The sequence below is a fragment of the Myotis nattereri genome (assembly GCF_964212035.1).
Source record: "Myotis nattereri genome assembly, chromosome: 16".
NCBI classification, from domain to species: domain Eukaryota; kingdom Metazoa; phylum Chordata; class Mammalia; order Chiroptera; family Vespertilionidae; genus Myotis; species Myotis nattereri.
Window position 1 is genome coordinate 19,779,706 of NC_138091.1, and position 19,075 is coordinate 19,798,780.

Consider the following 19,075-nt stretch of genomic DNA (forward strand, 5'->3'; position numbering starts at 1 on the left):
ACAACAATGAATAATGCGGGAGTCCCCCAGCAAGTGGTGCTAGGTAACGTGTAGCTGCGCCCAAACCATGGCTCTTGGCTGCCTGATGAGGATGCTCCCTGCCCCGTCCCGTTCAGCCAGGAGGCCCCGCCCTGCCTCTGCTCACACTGCCTTCCTCTCCTTCCTTGCCTTGGGCCCCTGTGAGCATTTTACTGTGAGGGTCCGGCTATGGAGGGAGGAGGCGGGGCTTCATGCTAGTGGAGACAAGGGTGGAGGAATGTTGCACCAGGCACCTGTTAAGCCAGGCCTTCCTGCTGGCCCCTCTCCACTTGGGTGTGTCCATTCCCCATTTTGCCCCCAGGAGCTGACACCCCTCACTGCAGAAATATGTCAGCCCTGCCACCCCCATCCATCTCAGCTGGTGACTCACAACTTCTGCAGCCTCTGAGCTTGAAGGTTGGTAGCCTATTTACATCACAAGGCAGTGAGTCCTCCCTGGAGGAAGCCAAAGCCTCAGCTGACCTCCATGCTTCAGCCCCTGGCATCCCAGACTTCGGGATCGGGTCCCACAGCTGCAATGGCGGATATCACGGCCCCCAAAGGCAGCCTGGTATAACTCAGCCAGAGAGAAAGTGCATTCATTCACCCCGCAAATGTTTCCTGGCTGCCTCCCATGTGCCAGGCACTGTGCTAAGAGCAGCAGAGACAGCGAGCAGAAAGAGAGATGGCTCCTGCTCCCGTTAGAGGTAGACATTAAATTAAATGATTATATGAGTAATTACTACTGTGACACTATTACAGGGGAGAATAGAGTTCTACAAGAGTACGTAACATGAGGTCTAGCATTGCTTGGAGGATCTAGAAAGGTTTCCCTGAGGAAACGACACCTGAGCTGAAAACTGAAGGGCTGGTAGAGATTTACCAGAAAAAGGAGAGAAGAGTGTTCCAGAGGCAGAGGAAAGTGCGTGTGCAAAGGCCCTGAGGCTGGTAGCAAGGACATGGCGCCTGTGAGACCCGTTAGAAGGTTGGTGCAGATGGAACACGGTGAGTGGGGGCTGAAGGGATGTGAGAGGAGTCTAGGGCCATGTGAGCAGGGCTACAAAGGCTGCATTAAGGATGTCTGTCTTCCTCCTGAGGGTGACAAAGCTGAAATGAAAGGTGTTCAACAGTTCTCTCCCACAAGGAATGAAAATTTGATTCCTTATACGTTACAGCATTGGGCTTCATTCTACCTTTGGGGCCACAGAACAGTAACTACCATGGAAAGAACTCATTGTATGTGCTGGCTGCCATCGCAAATGCTTTCACCCAGCAATCCTGGGAGTTGGGCACTGTTGTTACCTTCATGTTACAAGAGGGCCTGAGAGATGGCATCGCTCGCCCAAGATCTTGCAGCTGGTGTGCCGTGGAGCTGGGGTGTGCACCCAGGCTGCCAGGCACCAGGGCCTGAGCTGCAGCCAGCAGGCTTTGGGTGCAGGCAGCATCCTCTTTATTAGGATGGGGCTTCAAGCATCCAAAGGCAGCACTCTTGCCTCTTCTTCACCAGAGGGAGGGAGCGGGAGGGAAGGGATGTTTCATGAGCATCTGCTCTCATTAAGTAATTGGCCTAAGTTCCCACAGCTGGTCTGACTCCACAGCCCTTGCCCTCTCCAATACGTCAAACATTCTCAATTGTTTTGTACTCAATCCTCCCACTCGGTGTATTAGCTGTCCCTCCCTCGTGGCACGGTGGCATCAAGGATAACCACAGCTCTGTGCCATGGGAGGAGTGCCTGTATAAGAGGCCTGTGGCAGGCATGCCCAGAGACCCCTGCCTTCAGCCACTGAATAGCCAAGGCCATTGATGTTCAACACACCATACTTCCCTTCACATTGGTGACGCTTCTCTCTGGTCCTCCAGGAGGTCACCCAAATTGTCAAATGTTTTCCTAAAATCCAGATTCACCATGCAGCCCTGGCCAGGTGACTCAGTTAGTTAGAGCAATGTCCCATACCCCAAAAGGTGGCAGGTTCCATTCCCAGTCAGGCAATCCATGTATGCATGTTTCTCTCTCACATCAGTGCCTCTCTCCCTCTCTCTCTCTCCCTCTCCTAAAGTAAAAATAAAAAGGGTCCTGAGCAGAGATAAAAGGGCTGAGTCTGGGTCCACATTCCATAACTTAGTTGTGTGGGCCTAGTAAATCCCATTTCCTCCCTCCTTTTCCTCATCTGTGCAATGGGCATGCTATACTTCTCTGCCTTTCCCAGAACTATAGGGGGCGGGGGAGGGGAGGATGGGGAGATCATAGTAAAGGCAAATGCCTTAAAAACTGGGAAGTAGCATGCAACTGTGAAATTTTACATGTTTTCATGCCGAAATAGGCTACCAGTTCTCCCAGGAAAAGTCTTTGGTGTAGTCTCTTTCCAGTGACGCATCGCTGTCTTCTGGGCCCCACGATTTCCTTTTCTTCTTATGACTCAGCTGTTTAGCTGGAGGTTGTCATCCAACTCACTAACCTGTCATCTCTACCTACATTTCCATTTGGATCCCCATTTAGAATTGTGGGGTTCCAGGGTGGAAAGAGACCCCACAGGTGAGGTCATCGGGTCTCCTGATGGGCCTCGGCTACTCACCCCCTCACCGGCCACACAGAATTCCTGCCATCTCCTGCCGACATTCTCCTTGGGTCTCACAGCCACCCCCTCGCAAGATGAGGGAGCACAGGTGTCAACCCCAGCTAAGCTCAGAGAGGCCAGGGAGCCCTGCTATGGGTACCAGACCAGGACCCATCCCTTCTGGACAAGGGCACGTGGCTCAAGCTGAGGGTGAGTGTCCTAAAGCCTGGGCAGACGCTTGGGTGTGGGTGTGGCCGGAAGGGAGCCATCAAATGCCCCACGTGGGCCCGTATCAGGACGCGAGGAGAGAGAGAACTGGTCTGGAGGGTGAGTGACCCAGTCTAGCAGGTCTATCCTGACCAGGAGAGGCGCACACACAGGTGTTCTCCCGGAGATGAGAGACCAAAGCTGAAATTCAGGCAGGGATGCCACACCACCGGTTCACCATAGCCCGGTACCCAGGTTCCAAAGCGCTTCATCACCCCACGTGCATCAGAAATGCCCCTCAGCCCCTCTGAGTGGAGCCCACCTCGCCTCCTCTTGCCTGAGCCTAGCTTTTCCAAACTCGTCATGGGACAATCTCTCCTCTGGGTCTCCTGACGCGGGCTTATTCCCAGGACAACTTTCCCGGGCGGCTCCCCCAGGAGTAACGGACAGGAGGAGGAGGGAGCTGCCTCAGCTCTCGGCACTTGAACCCTGCCAGCGGCAGCCTCGCTATGACTTGACCGAATGTGTTTTAAAGGGTGGAGACTACAGAAACAGCCCACAGCATGCCAGCCGGGCAAACAGACGTGCAGGGAATAACCAAATCGGAGGCTGGCTTGCACCAGCTCTGCCCTCTCATGAGAGCCAGCGACCCTGGATCCTCCCACAACTGTGGCCAATGGAGACATTCGCCTGCTTCATAGGGCCATGGGCCAGGGCGGTGAGGAGCCTGCTGCGAAGGTCAGGCTGCCTGGGTTCACACCACCCCCACCACGCACCAGTCATATGAATTAGGAAAGCTAACGTCTCCCTCTCCGTTTCCTTGTCTGTACTAAGGGGATCGCAATAGCACTGGGGTTGTTGTGAGGATTAAACGAGTCAATAAATGTAAAGTGCTTAGCACAGTGCCTGGCCCAGGGAGAGCCTCTGGGCGCCGACTACTATTGCACAAGTGTCTTACGTGCACCTAGGAGTACAGTTTGGTAGGCCTGTTGTTATCAACTCAGCCTTCACTCTGTCTAGGCCAGAGGTCGCCAACCTTTCAGACCTCACGAGCCACCAGTGGTCCGGGGACCGCTAGTCTAGGCCACACTTTGCCTGGCCTCACATTCCCAGGGATCCTGCTGCCGTGAGCGGGCAATGTGCTCAGCTCAGCTGGGGTTCCTGCTCCCAGGGAGATCCAGCCCCAAGGCCAGCAATGCCCACCCCCCCACCTACCCAGAGAGCCAAGGGAGCATGGGTCACTGTTTGTTGCGCAGTCAAGTTGAGAAGGGAAGAGAAAACACATACGTTTATTCTGAAACAGGAACAGACTTCAGTGAAGAGTCCAGCAGAGCCGGTAACAAGAGTGATGTGTTAGGTGTTGGAGGAAGAGAAGAAAAGGACGCGGAGATTAAGTGCAGCAAGAGGCGTTTTAAAGTTCCCCGTAACTGATTTATAAATTCCGTGGAAGGCTCCGCACATTTGCTTCTTTGCCTGAACACGCCACCTCCATTTTTCCACTTTATAGTCTTGGCGGGAAATGGCCTTTTTCAGAGCTGCCACTTAAGCACTTAACTGTGCCCAGGGGCGTCTTGAGACAAGGCGGTGACACGAGTGAGACCTTGGCCCCGGGGAGTCTGCCAGTGTCTGCTTAGCCGGCGGCCCCTTCTCCTGCTCCACCCCTCCCTCCTCTTCACCGCCTCAGCCCCGCCCCCCCACCCCTACCCCCACCCCCCCACCCCCGCAGGCCTCAGGTCTGAAAAATGCTCCCCCCACCAGCAGTCCTTCTTGGGGATCCCTGAATAATCAGAACATTGCTCCCCTTTTGGGGGAAACAGTCTTTCAGGCTATGTTTCTGTTCTTGTTTAAAGCAGGATAAACACAAGCAAAGGACAAGTTTGCTGGGTTTAAAAATTAATTTCTTTCTGTTGTTCTTTTGGTCTGAGTGATGCAAATGAGCAGGGTTCCATAACCCTTCCCTGTAGGCTGTGCCTCACTCGGCTTCTTCTCTGGGTGGAGGTAAGCTCTGAGGTCAGACAGACCTGGCTCTGACGTCAAGGGTGCATATTGCCCCGAAACTCAGTTCCCTCGCCATAAAATGGAGATGAGATTGACATCTGCCTCATGGAGTGATTACTCATGACCTCTGTGAGGAAGGCAAGGCCAGCTCACAGCACGGTTACTATCATGGCTAGCCTGCCGGAGGCCGGCCAAGGCACCCAGCCCTCCTCTTGGCCAAGACCCAGGCATCAGAGCTAGAGCTCAGCACTAGCAGCTCAAGGTCAGGGCAGCAGTGCTCCTGGGTCCACCTGTCTCCTGCTGGGGACTGGGTCAGCAGCCTCAGGGCTGGAGCTCAGCACTAGTGGTTCAAGGTCAGGGCAGCAGTGCTCCTGGGTCCACCTGTCTCCTGCTGGGGACTGGGTCAGCAGTTGTCCCCAGCCTGAGCCTGAGGAGGGCCCACTGCCCCCACCTGACTGCCAGCTGGTGGTGCAGGAAGCACATAGAATCTGTGCCAAAGAGACCCAGACTTTTAGTAAAAAATAACAAAAACAACCAAAAGAGAAAAGAAGAGAGCCTGTCTCGCATTACTTACCCTACCCTTTCCCTTTTCTCTCTCTCTCTCTCTCTCTCTCTCTCTCTCTCTCTCTCCTCACTCTAAAAGGGTCATAGTGTTGTTGTGATAACTCAATCAGATAATGGCTATTCGGGGGCTCTGTCATCCTTAGAGCACTTTACAAATATTCACTTTTCTGGAAGAGTCCCTGAGGAGCCGCATGGGGCGGAGAGACCTGGCTCCCTCCCAACAAGAAGAGCAAACCTCTCCCGTTACTTCATCACATCAGGAAAGAAGACGGGCTGTGCGGCTGGAGCCCATTCCCAGCCACCACAGGGAGTCAGCTGGTCGCCGGGGTTGTCCCATCCGTTCAGACTTGGATGACATTGGCCCCTCGCAGAATCCCTGAGCTGTCAGGAGCCAGGCTCGCACAGTGACTTTCAGCTCCACATGGCAGCTTCCCATTCCAGCTACGCTCGCTTCAAAAATAACAGCTAACATTTCCGGAGCTCGCTCTGCAGAGCGCTCCGTGCATCTTAGACCATATGCTTCTCACAGGCCCCTGCGAGGGGCACAGAGAGGTTAAGTGACTTGCCCACGAACACAGCCAGCATCCTGAGGCGGTTATGCCCAGAGCCCAAGCTACTACCCTCTGGTGCTTCTCTGTCCAGCTTCCTCCCTTCTCCTCTGACCTGACTCAGATGTGACCCCTAAACCATGCACTCAGAGCAGAAGACTCCAGCAGCTCTGCTGGCGGTGGAGAGCATCCATGTCCTGAAACCACACAGCGTCAGCGTGGACCCCACTCTACACATCACTGGCATGTGTGCTGTTGGAGGGGATGTGAAATGGAGCAGCCGCTGTAGAAACAGTGTGGCAGGTCCTCAAGGAATTAACAACAGAATCACTAGAGGACCCAGCCATTCCGCTTCTGGGGGTACACTGAGTGGGAGAGAAACAAACTTTCCTCTGTTCTGGTGTGGCCCCCTTCACTCTCACGCTACTGCCACACTTGCATGTCTGATGCCACGTGTGGCCTTCCTCCTTCACTCACTACTGCCACTTACACTTCCGATACCACGCGTGGCCCTTCTCCCACACCAAGCTGTTCTCCTCAGCACCAGCTGGCTGTCCTCCAGTTCAGTTCAATTCTGACAAGAGCCAGAGTTAGCACAGGTCCCTCAAGTGAAGGGCTGCTCCCAGGTCAGCTGCCAATTGCAAGTAGGAGGGCCCCAGGTTACCCACCACTTCTGACTTGGCTACTAATTGGAGGTTCCCATGACACCACCCCTTGAATTCAATGATTTGCTTGAATAACCTACAGAAATGAGGAAAACACACTTACTGGTTTATTACGGAATAAAGGGTGAACGGCCAGATGAAGGGAGGGAGGTCTGGAAGGGTCCTGAGCCAGAGCCTTCTGTTCCTGTGGCGTTGGGATGCATCACCTCCCAGCACATAGATGTGTTCGCCTGAGAAGCTCTTCGAACCCCTATTATTAGGATTTTTATGGGGGCTTCCTCTGTAGGGATCACTGATTAACAACTCTACTTCCAGCCCCTCCCCCCTCTGAGAATGGGGGCAGGGCTGAAAATTCGAATCTTCTAATCATGGCTTGGTCTTGTTGGTCTCCCATGCAGGAGCCACCCAGAGTTGCCTCCTTAGAACAAAGGACACTGGTGTCACCCAGGAAATTCCAAGAGATTCAGGGACTCCGTGTTAGGAACCAGGGCCAAAGAGCAAATATTAGAACAAAAGGTGATCCCAGTACTCTTCTTACTTAGGATATTTCAAGGGACTTGGGAGTCCTGTGCCAGGACCCAGGGACAGAGGCCAATATCTATTATTTTTATTATTTCATAATATCCAAAATAATTGCAAGCAGGGACCCAGAGAGATATTTGCACAGCCATGTCCATAGCAGCATTATTCACAATAGCCTAAAGTATAAGCCACCCAAGTGTCCATCAGCGGAGGAACAGATAAACACAGTGCGGTGCGTTCATACAGTGGAATGTTATTCGGTCTTAAAAACAGAAGATGCTGTCCTGACCGGTTTGGCTCAGTGGATAGAGCGTCGGCCTGCGGACTGAAGGGTCCCAGGTTTGATTCCGGTCAAGGGCATGTACCTGGGTTGCGGGCACATCCCCAGTAGGGGGTGTGCAAGAGGCAGCTGATCGATGTTTCTCTCTCATCGATGTTTCTAACTCTCTATCTCTCTCCCTTCCTCTCTGTAAAAAAATCAATAAAATATATATATTTTTAAAAACAAACAAACAGAAGATGCTGACACGTGCTACAACGTCAATGACCCCTGAGGACATTATGCAGTGTGAAATAAGCCAGACACAAAAGGACAAATACCATATGATTCCACTCCTATGAGGGCCCTAAAACAGCCAGATTCAGAGAGACGGAAAGGACAATGGTGGTGGCCAGGGCCTGGGAGGAGGGGGTGGGGAGTGATTGTTTAGTGGAGACAGAGTTTCACTTTCACAGGATGAAAGGAGTTCTGGAGATGGGTTGCTCAACAATGTGCATGTAGGTAACATTGTGGAACTGTACATTTCAAAATGCTTAAATGGTCAATTTTATGTCATGTCTGTTTTACCACAATTTTTTTTAAGTTTTTTAAAATATATTTTTATTGATTTCAGAGAGGAAGGGAGATGGAGAGAGAGAAACATCAATGATGAGAGAGACTCATTGATCGGCTGCCTCCTGCATGCCCCCTACTGGGGATTGAGCCTGCAAACCGGGCAAGTGAGCATGACTGGAATCGAACCCAGGACCCTTCAGTCCGCAGGCTGAATCTCTGTCCACTGAGCCAAACCAGCTAGGGCCACCACAATTTTTTAAACTGTCATTGTGGGCCCTGCCCCTGGGCCTTGCCCTGGCCAGTAAGCCAGCTCCGGTCGGTGGTTAGCAACTCCTCCCCCAAGACCCTCCACTCAGCAAAACTCGTCTCAACCTCATCCCTGTCTTCTGGATCCAGACCTTGCCCTCAAGTCCAAAACTCAAAAGAGAGAGCATTGTGGCCTCCATGGGTTGTCTTCCTCCAACACAGGGCCTGGCAGAGGCCTCAAAATTTCACTCTTCCTTTATCCCCGCCCCGACACACACACACAGAGACTTGTCTCTCTAAATGGAAGGTCTGGGATTTATTTTCCCACTGATATTGACTGTGCCAACCCCCATTCCAAGGCCAAAATTCCATTTTGGTGTTAAGTAACACATTTATTCACTCTACAAAAAGATGCCATGTCTGTCTACGAAACTGTCTCTGAATTGGATAAAATCAATGGGATACGAGCAACTCGAGAACTAATGTGGGAAGAAAATATTAGAACATCTTTATTTTTATATAAAAATTTAAAAATTAACCCTGGTCGGGGAGTTCAGTCGGTTGGATTGTTGTCCCATACACCAAAAAAAGGGGGGTGGGGGAGAGGGAGGGCTTGCCAGTTTGATCCCCTGTTGGGCACAAATGGGAGGCAACTGATCAATGTTTTACTCTCACATCAATATTACTCTGTCTCTCTCTCTCTCTCTCCCTTCTTCTCTCTCTAAAAATCAATAAAAATATCCTCAGTGAGGATAAAAAAATAGTAAACTAAATAAAAATTTAAAAAAATAAACTGCATTATACATACCAGTATTTAAGTATGATACTAATATTTAGTCTGAAGATCGGTAGTAGTATGGTGTATAAATGTATGTGCCTGTATTGAGAGAGGATGCTAAAATATTCTTTACTAAGAGGGATGTGCAACCCAAATGCTTGCTGACCAAGGAACCAGGTGACAGCACTGCTTAGGCGGCCATCGGCTGGTAGGCAGACAGTCCCAGAAGGAACGAACCGGCCTGAAGCCCAGTCGCTAGTGATCTGTCACAGGCTCCATCTGTTGCCCCGAATTGTTTGGGAAAGCTGATACTTTGGAGAATGTGGAAGTTAAATAGAAACTGCACTCGCCTGTATTTTCCTGTCACATAATAACATCATATCATCACCTACACATTCCAAACCCTCCGGGTCCTTCATTTTCTGCCACATGCAACGAAAACACCCACTCCTTTTGGAGAAGAATAAAAGGAAATACTCTAAAATACTAACCGTGCTTGCAGTTAAATGGTGTCTCTGTGGGTAATTTTTCTTCTTTCCTCTGTTTCCCATCGCTTCAGGATGTGGATCTGCTGCTTTCACAAAGAGCAAATGCAGGTGCTCCTTTTGTTTTTCTGCTTCCTACCTCTCAGCATGGCACGTCTTCATAGCTCGCCGAGACCCAGGCAGAGAACGGAGGCCTCAGGCCTCTCGGATGCTCCCTTGTTCTGAAGAAATCAGCAGGAGTGGACGGCAGGCCGTGGGCGGGAGGAGAGCTGATAGATTGCCCTTCACATCGCAATCAGCAATCAGCCGTGCGCTTCGCCCCAGCTTGGTTGCCTGCTGGGAATATAGTAGAGTGGGTAGGACAGTGACTGTGGAAGCCACACTGCCTGGGTTCAAGTCCTGGGACCCGAGAAAGTTACTTAACCACCCTCCACCCCCACCTTCCTCCTCCCCTCGCACGATGCCACTCCTTCTGCCAGCATCACCTTCTTCACTCTCCTCACCTGGTTGTTTCCTCAACGTCCTCAGCGAGGCCTCCCCACCACTTGCTGCTCGGTGTCCCCATGCCCTTGGCACTCAGCCCTTGGCTGTGGATTGCAAACTGAGTGAGGGCAGGCACCGTGTCCTCCTATTGGGCTCTGTCCCCGCCTCCCCCGCCCCCCTCTGCCCCCAGTCCCTGGCCCCAGCCTGGCAGATGCTCGGATAGATGGAAATACATAAGGAATGAGCCCCTGAGTGAATGCGGGAAGGGGCCTGACTTTCTTTTCCGATTTGGAAGCTCTCTCCTCTCCAGGACAAAGACTTCCCATTACTCATGGATATAAATCGGCAGTTTCAAAGGCTTAATCCTTCCACACTTACTGCAAAGCCATACACACATGGAAATAAATAAGTTTCTTTTTTAGGAGGAAAAAGACGGCGTTTCATGGCACCATAAAAACAACGCTTTATTTTTCATCTCAGCGAGCCTGTCTGGGCATAGTTATGCTCAGGAGCCCGAGAAAGACTCGGAGCTAACACTCCCGTGAAAAATTGCCGTCCACACAGCTGCCTGAGGCTCGTGCAAGAAGTAGAGATTTCTTTCCGTGTCCATCTGTGTGTGTCCAGCATCATCAATCAGCCCAGAATGGGGCCTGTGAGGGTCGGTGGGTCTGCAGCTCTCCGTAAATGGCAAAGAGATTTGGCGAAAGGGAGAGCATGTAGGCATGGGGGACTGTAAGCGATGAAGAGCAAAAGAACTCTGGTACATTGTGATCATTTTCAAACCTATTATGAGGACCTGAAGCGCCCAAGTGCCCTGGTGCTGGGCTGGTTTCGAGTCTACATTGTTCTTTTCAACAGCCACTGAACTCAGGGGAGGATGCCAAGCACTTCATTGATTCATTCATCATCCATGCATTCACTCATCCTGTGATGGACGTTAATGGTACTCAGAAATATTTCCCTGTCTGTTTTCGGGGCCCATGTAGGATGAACATCCTTGCAACCCTTCTCCTTCTTTGGGGCCATCTGTCAAATTCTGGCCAGTGAGTGTGGGCCAGAGTTGAGTTGAAAATGATAAATGTCACTTCTGGGTTAGAACATGTCATTGTTGGTGTAAGACCCTCCAGAATCCCAGCTGAGGATCCTGGCCACTCTGTCAGCTTGGATTCAGAGTGAAGGGACAAGAGCAGAGCACCATTCGCCCATGGTCTGAGCAAAAAAAAAGCTTTTGTTTCCATAAACCAAAGATCTGGGTGTCATGGTTGTGACTACAGCTTAACCTAGTCTGTTCAGTCTAACACCATGCAATCAGCAGACCCAGAAGCCAGATGCCGTCAGCTTCAGTCCTGGTTCTACAACTTAGTAGTTAAGCAACTTTGGGCAAGTCCCTGAGCCTGAGTCTTCTCTCCATCTGTGAAATGGGGACAACAGCAAAACCTGCCGCCCTGAGCATCTTCATAAAATGGAAAAAGCTGCTGCCATCCCTCTCCCTCCCCTATTTCCTGCCCTTCCCTTGCCTTTCTACTCTTGAGTGTCCAGGACAAGAGTGGTCCAGCATCCTGGGTCATGAAACAAACATAGAAAAGGAACACTGGGCCCTAGCCGGTTTGGCTCAGTGGATAAAGCGTCAGCCCGTGGACTGAAGGGTCCCAGGTTCGATTCCGGTCAAGGGCACATGCCCAGGTTGTGGGCTCAATCCCCAGTAGGGGACGTGCAAGAGGCAGCTGGTCAATGATTCTCTCCCATCATTGATGTTTCTCTCTCTCTCTCTCCCTCTCTCAAATCAATAAAAATATATTTTTTTAAAAAAGAAACACTGGGCTCCTCTCAAGCAGCAGCCCCAAGGCGCACACACACTGGTACAACCCATTTTCCACTGCAGGAGCCTGCACCCAGCCAAGTCCGTGAGCAAATGCTTGCCAAAAAGTTGATCTTCTAGAAATCTCCTTTTTTTTTTTTAGAGTGTGTGGTGTGTGTCTATGAAGTTCTGCAAACAGAGCAGCATGTCGCTCCGCCACTGTCTTCATCTGCTCAGTCTGCCATACAAAGTGCCACAACAGGAATTTACACCCTCCCAGTTCTGGAGGCTGGGACGCCCACGATCAAGGTGCCAGCTGACTAGGCACCTAGAGCCCTCTTCTTGGTGTGCAGACAGCTGTCTGCTCGCTGTGTCCTTGTGTGATAGGAGAAAGTTCCTCCAATGTCTCCTCTTATCAGGACACTAATCCCGTCAGATCAGGGCTCCCCCTCATGACCTCATCTAACCCTACTTACTTTCCAAAGGCTCCACCTCCAGATGCCATCTCATTCCGGGTTCAGGGCTTCCACATGGGACTAGATGGAGAAACAATTCAATCTCCAGCAAAAGCATAGCAAAACTCACACGATCTCTGGAGCAGTTACCATTTTGCAAGCACTTTACAGTTTACAAGGCATATTCCCATACATTATCACATGGAGGTGCACAATCAGCCATGAAGAGGCCTTATGGAGGACACTGAGGCACGCAGATCTGAAGGACTGGCCCACCTGTACTCAGCAAGAGGCCAAGAACCCAGAATTCAAACCCAGACCTTCTCCTTCCCAAGTCCATTCTCCCTCTTAAACCCCAAACTGCAAACCAAATGCAGTCATTATTCTAATAACCTCGTGATGAGGAATGAAGTGTGAATGCCCTATCGTCATGATTGAAACAAAAATACAGTCAATTCTGGATTAGTAGACTGGGTGGCAGGTGTACAGTTAACGTCAGGTCTGGGTGGGTAGACCTGAGTTCTGGTCCTGGCCCAGGCAGACACCTGTGTTATGACCTGGGGAAGACATCAATCTCTAAGCCTCATTCCTTGTCTGTGACATGGAGGTTATACTTGCTCCCCCTGGACAAGGCTGATGTGGGGATTAAGTGAGATGATGCATGCATTGAGCACAAGACAGTAATTATATCAGTTTCCTCAGGCTGCTGGAACAAAATTCCCCAGCCTGAGTGGATTAAACAACAGAAATAAGTTTTCTCTCAGTTCTGGAGGCTGGAAGTCCAAGATCAAGGTGCCAGCAGGGTTTGGTTTCTCCTGAGCCCTTTCTCATTGCCACACAGATAGCCACCTTCTCAGTGTCTTCGTGTGGTCTCTTTTCTGGGCACATGCATGCCCGGTGTCTCTGCAGGTCCTGATCACCTCTTCTTACAAGGAAACCAGCCAGATTGGAACAGGGCCCACCCCAATGGCCTCATTTAAACTAAACTACCTCTTTAAAGACCTTACCTCCCAATATAGTCACATTCTGAGGAATTAGGGGTTAGGGTCTCAACACAGGAATCTGGGAGTCGGTGTCATAATTGAGCCCATAACCTGAGGACAGGTGGAGTGGACCTCTCTCTCTCACACACACACACACTGGTGGTGCGAGTGCAGATTTGTCAGACCCCCTTGGGGCATTATTGGGCATCATCTCCTCAAGGTGAACATACACATACCTCACGACCCAGCAAGTCTACCCCCTCCAGAAATGCAAGCCTCTGTTTATCCAAAGATGGGCACCAGGTGTTCATGCAGCACTGTTCTTAATAGCTCCAGACTGGGAGCTGCCCAGCCACCCACCAACACCTGGATGGATAAGTAACCTGTGGTGTGTTCACACAATGGACTGCTCCACACTGCAGGGAGAATGAAGGGATGACAATCGCATACAACAACCGGGGTGAAACACACACACATAATGTTGAGTGGATTCTATTTGTACAAGGTTTACAGATAGGCAACCTAAGTAATGGATGCACCTGTTGTCAGGAGTCCAGTCAGTGCTGACCATCAGGGGATAAGGCTAGAGGGTGGGAGGGACTAGAAGGGAGGGAGCCTGGGGGCCTTCAGGGTGCTGAAACTGTTCAGTTTCTTGATCTGGGGGCTGGTTATACCTGTGTGCCATGGACTAAATTGTGTCCCCCACAAATTCATATGTTGAAGTATTAATACCCAGTGGTATTTGGGGCTGGGGACTTTAGGAGCTGATTAGATTTAGAAGAGGCCATGAGGGTGGAGGCCCTAATAATGGGCTGAGTGCCCTTAGAAGAAGTGGTGGCTGGCTCTTCAATGAAAGGCTGGAAAAATTGGAAAGCTTCATGCAAAGGAATGGCACAAGACACCTCTTTGTCACCATAAACAAAAATGAACTCAAAATGGATCAAAGACCTAAATACAAGACCTGAAAAAACACATAGAAGAAAACATAGATACTAAACTTATGGATCTTCGTCTCACAGAGGATTTTATGAATTTGACCCAAAGGCAAGGGAATTAAAAGCAAAAATAAATGAATGGGACTACATCAAACTAAAAAGCTTCTGCACAGCAAAAGAAACCATCAACAAAACAAAAAGGCAACCAACCAAATGGGAGAAAATATTTGCAAACAACACTTCCAATGAGAGGCTAATATCCAAAATAAATGAAGAACTCATACAACTCAACAACAACAACAAAAATATATATAAACAATACAATTTAAAAATGGGCAGGGGACATGAACAGACACTTCTCCCAAGAGGACATACAAATAGCCAACAGGTATATGAAAAGATGCTCAATTTACTAGCTATAAGGGAAATGCAAAACAAAACCATAGCTCACACCTGTTAGAATGGCTATCAGTTACAAGTGTTGGAGAGGTTGTGGTGGAAAAAGAACCCTCATTCACTGCTGGTGAGATTGTAAACTGGTACAACCACTATGGAAAACAGTGTGAAGTTGCCTCACAAAGTTAAGACTAGAGCGACCATATGAGCTAGCAATCCCTCTGCTGGGTAGCTACCCAAAAACATTTGAAAAGATTTATTTTTAAAGTTATATGTACCCTTATGTTTATTACAGCATTATTCACAGTGGCCAAGACATGGAAATAACCTAAGTGTCCTTCAATGGATGATTGATTGATTAAAGAAGATGTGGTACACATATACAATGGAATGCTACTCAGCCATAAGAAAAGAAATACTGCCATTTGCATCAACATGGGTGGACCTTGAGAATATCATTCAAAGCAAGATAAGTCAGATGGAAAAAGTCAAGAACCATATGACTTCACTCATATGTGGGCTATAAAACAGAAAGCAACAAAGAACAAGCAAGATAAACAAACAAATAAACAAAAAATTCATGGACACAGACTACAGTATGGTGGTTACCAGAAGGGAAGGAGGAATGGGGGAGATCAAAGAGGGTAAAGGGAGTCAAATATATGGTAATGGGAGGAAACTTGACTTTGGGGGGTGAACACACAATGCAATATACAGAAGGTGCACTATACTTGAAACTTATATAATCTTATTAACCAATGCACCTCAATAAATTTAATAACTTTTTAAAGAGGTAGCTGGGAGCTATCTCTCTGTCTCTCTTCTGCCACAAGGAAAAGGCAGCCATCCGCAAGCCAGGAAGAGGAAGGCCCCGACTGGAACCTGACTGCTGGCACCATGCTCTCAGACTTGCAGCCCCCAGAACTGGGCGAAATCAGTACCTGCTTTTGAAGCTGCCCTCTCTGTGGTCTTCTGTAACAGCCTGTGAAATCCATGCAGCTGTAATACTAATAGTTTGTGCAACTTTCTGTAAGTAACAGTGTGATTAAAAGTGTTCAGGGAGTGGGAGGTGGAAGGAGAATAATTCCTCCTGGGGAAAAAACAGTTTGACTCTAGAAAGACTTCCTCAGCCAGCGTAGGTGAACTCAGTGTCTCTCCCCTCTTTAGCCTTCTGACCACCCCATCCCCCTGGCCTCTGCTCTGCCTCTTCCCACCCTCAGCAACTCCAGCCCTGACCTTCTCTTCCCTGGGCACCTCCCAGCACCAAGTAACTTCCACTGCCCCACGTTTACAAAAGCTCCTATTTCCAGCTCAACTCACTTGTTCTCACCTGCTTGAGCCTCCCAGGTTCTGAACAGGAGCGCCTCCCCCGCCCCAAGGCCAGAGGCAGATGGTGTGCCTTGCCCCACCCAACTTCCTTCCTAATTTGCTGGCCTGACCTGCTCCTTGACCTCACTCCGTAGTGTGTGTGTGTGTGTGTGTGTGTGTGTGTGTGTGCGTGTTGGGGGGCGGGGGAGGAGAGACCTGCATTTCTGCTTACCTGGATTCTGTGCCTTTAATGGTGAATAAGAAGTTGAACTTTGCCCCCAGAGATTGAAGCTCTGCAAAAATGCTGGCTCAGATCAGATGAGAAGCAAAAACAGACCAGCTCAGGGGAGAGGGGCTGACCCCCTGGGCAGCCTCAGTAAGTGAGGACCGTAAGGACCCTCCAGCTCACCTTGTTCAGAGGTTTCAGGTGTTTTTTCTTTATTTTTTAAAGCGATATGGAGGTATAATTTACATACCGTCAAATTAGCCTATCTAAAAGTACGGTTCGCTGATTATTAGTTTCCTTACAGAATCCAGCAGCTGTCACCACAAGCTAACATTAGAACATTTCCATCCCTCCAAAGAGAAATGGTTGCGTGCATGAGCAGTGACTCCCACCCTTCCCCACCCGCCCTCCCACTTGCAGCCCTAGGAGACCACTAATGTACTTTCCCTCTCTGTAGATTTGTCTACTCTGAACATTTCATGTAAATGGCGTCATACAATATGTGGGTTTTTCTGTCTGGCTTCTTTCACTTAGCGAAATGTGTTTCAGGTTCATGCATGTTGCAGCATGTATCAGTACTTTATTCTTTTTATAGTCGCATGGCATCCTATTGTATGAATACACCACATTTTGTGAATTCATTCACATATGGATTGATGGACATTTGGGTTGTTTCCAGGCATTTGGCTACGATGAATAACACTGCTGTGAATATTTGCATGTAAGTCTTTTTGAGGGTGTATGTTTTCATTTCTCTTGCGTAGATATGAATGAATGATTGGGGCAGTGTTTGCCACATGCAGGCACTCAAATAAATCCTTGTGGGGGAGTGAATTAGGGTTATCGGAGCCCTCTACCTTTGCCCAGTCAAAGAACAGATCACCCTGAACTGAAATTAACCACTGAGCTCTAGGCCCCAAGAAGGCCAAGACTATCTATGAGGCTCAAAATATGTCTGAGGGTCACAGGCCAAGGCTGGAGGATGGATGGGCCCTAATCATAGTGATTGACTGAATGAAGAGGGAGGACAGCTCAGCTAACAGATTTTGGAGTCAGATATGGGAGATCTGGTGATCAAGTTACACTCCCTGCATCCCGGTTTCTTACCTGATGGGGTTATTTTATGAATTAAATGAGCCAGCAGATAGGAAATCCTTAACACAATGCCTGGCACAAAACGCTCACTCAGCAGACGCTAGTCACAATTATTAGGATCATCAATCATCATCAAGAACGGGTGCTCTGAAGAGGTTCGCATCCTCAGGAGAGGAGCACCAACCTTCTGTGGATGTTCTTGTTAAAGCGCAAGACTTCCTTCCTCCCGTTTTAGGCAAAAAGACAGAGGCATGTTCGATTTCAGCTGCAGCACAGCGCTCCGTGTGAGACCGCAGGAAGGTGAAAATGACTTCATTTTCATCCATCTTCCCCGGGCTCCTTCAGCTGACACCAGCAACAGAGCTCTAAGCATTTCATATTGGCTTGTCCTGATTCATTACCCTGGCCTCGCCCTGACACCCACCCCTGCCGGCTGAGTGGCAAAGCTTGGCTCCGATCAGAATGTGAGGGCTCACCGGGCAATGAAAGCACCTGTGTCCCCTCTGGCCCTGCTCACCCTGCCTCGCCTGGCGGAGCCATGTCCTTCCCTGAGTCGCCTTTTCCTTCCCCCGCCCCCAAGAAACACCAGCCCCCCATGGTCCTGTGGAAATGACTGCCCGGTAATGGCTTTGAAAGCACCAAATGGCATCAAGTACAAGGGCCGCGTGAGTCCCATCTTCAGCAAGGCATTCCCCTGTTTGGTGTGGACGTCCAGCGGAGCATCCGACAGCAGCTTCATCATTATTAGCGGTGCTGCACTGCGACTCTCTGGAGAAGCACTAACTGGAATGAAAAGGAACTGACATAATCAGTCTGACACAGTTCAGTAGGGAACTATTACACCAAAGGTAATGAGCTCCGATGATATGTTAATGTTATTGTAGGAAATTATGCCAGTGCAACAAAGTGGCTTCGAGTTGGGGGGAAAGACAAGCTTGGAATTTTCTCAGGCAGCAGGCTAATGGAAGTAGAATTGAGGCAGTTTGGAAAACCCGCTCTCCTCTGTCCCCCAGTTGCTTGTGGTCACTGGGGGCTGAAGATCTGTTATCAATCCTGTAGGAGACAGCTGGGGCCACGTAGGCAACGCTGCTGCTGTCGATCTGCACAAGCGGCTGGGTATTTGTTCAACTAGAAAAAGAAAAAGCATCACTAAAAATTGATGGATAGTGTAATGACAGTCCCGTACAGTTGTTCAACGCTGCTCAAGGTACGGTGTATTTTCATGGTCCTAATGAGAAATATGTGTACAGTGAAAAGGCAAGGATCTGCCACTTACCAAATTGTGAACCTAGTAAAGTAACATCATCTGTGGGCCTCAGGCTCCTCATCTCCAAAGTGGGAACAAGAATACCTACCTTCAACGTTGGAATAATGTCCATGAAGCTCCCATATATGGGAGACATGCAATAAAATGCAGTTAATAAGGTGCCAATTGTCCTGGCTGGTGTAGCTCAGTGGTTAGTGTCAGCGCCCTGCATGAAAGGGCCTCGGGTTCTATTCCTGATCAAGGGCACATACCTGGGGTGCAGGTTCAATCCCTAGGCCCAGTCAGGGCACATGTGGGAGGTAACCAATTGATAGATCTCTCTCACATCGATGTTTCTCTCTCTCTCTCTCTCTCTTGCCTTCCCCACCCCCACCCCCCCCCAAGCCTCCCTTCCACTCTAAAAAAAATCAATGGAAAAAATATCCTCGGGTGAGGATTAACAAATCAAAGCCAAAAAAGTTTTGCCACTCTGCACATGTCAGTGAAAACTGTACAAGCACAATGAGTACCACTGATTTACAATCACAGTCAGTCTCCTCTCCCCAGTTACCTGGTCAGACATGAAAGGCTGCATATGCTAAGAGTTCACTTCCATGGAAACCCACAATAGGGGAATCCATGCAGACAGAAGGAGATCAGGGATTGTCAGGGCCTGTGCGGGGAGGATGAGCAGTGACGGACTACCCGATCCTGGGTTGGTCTGGATA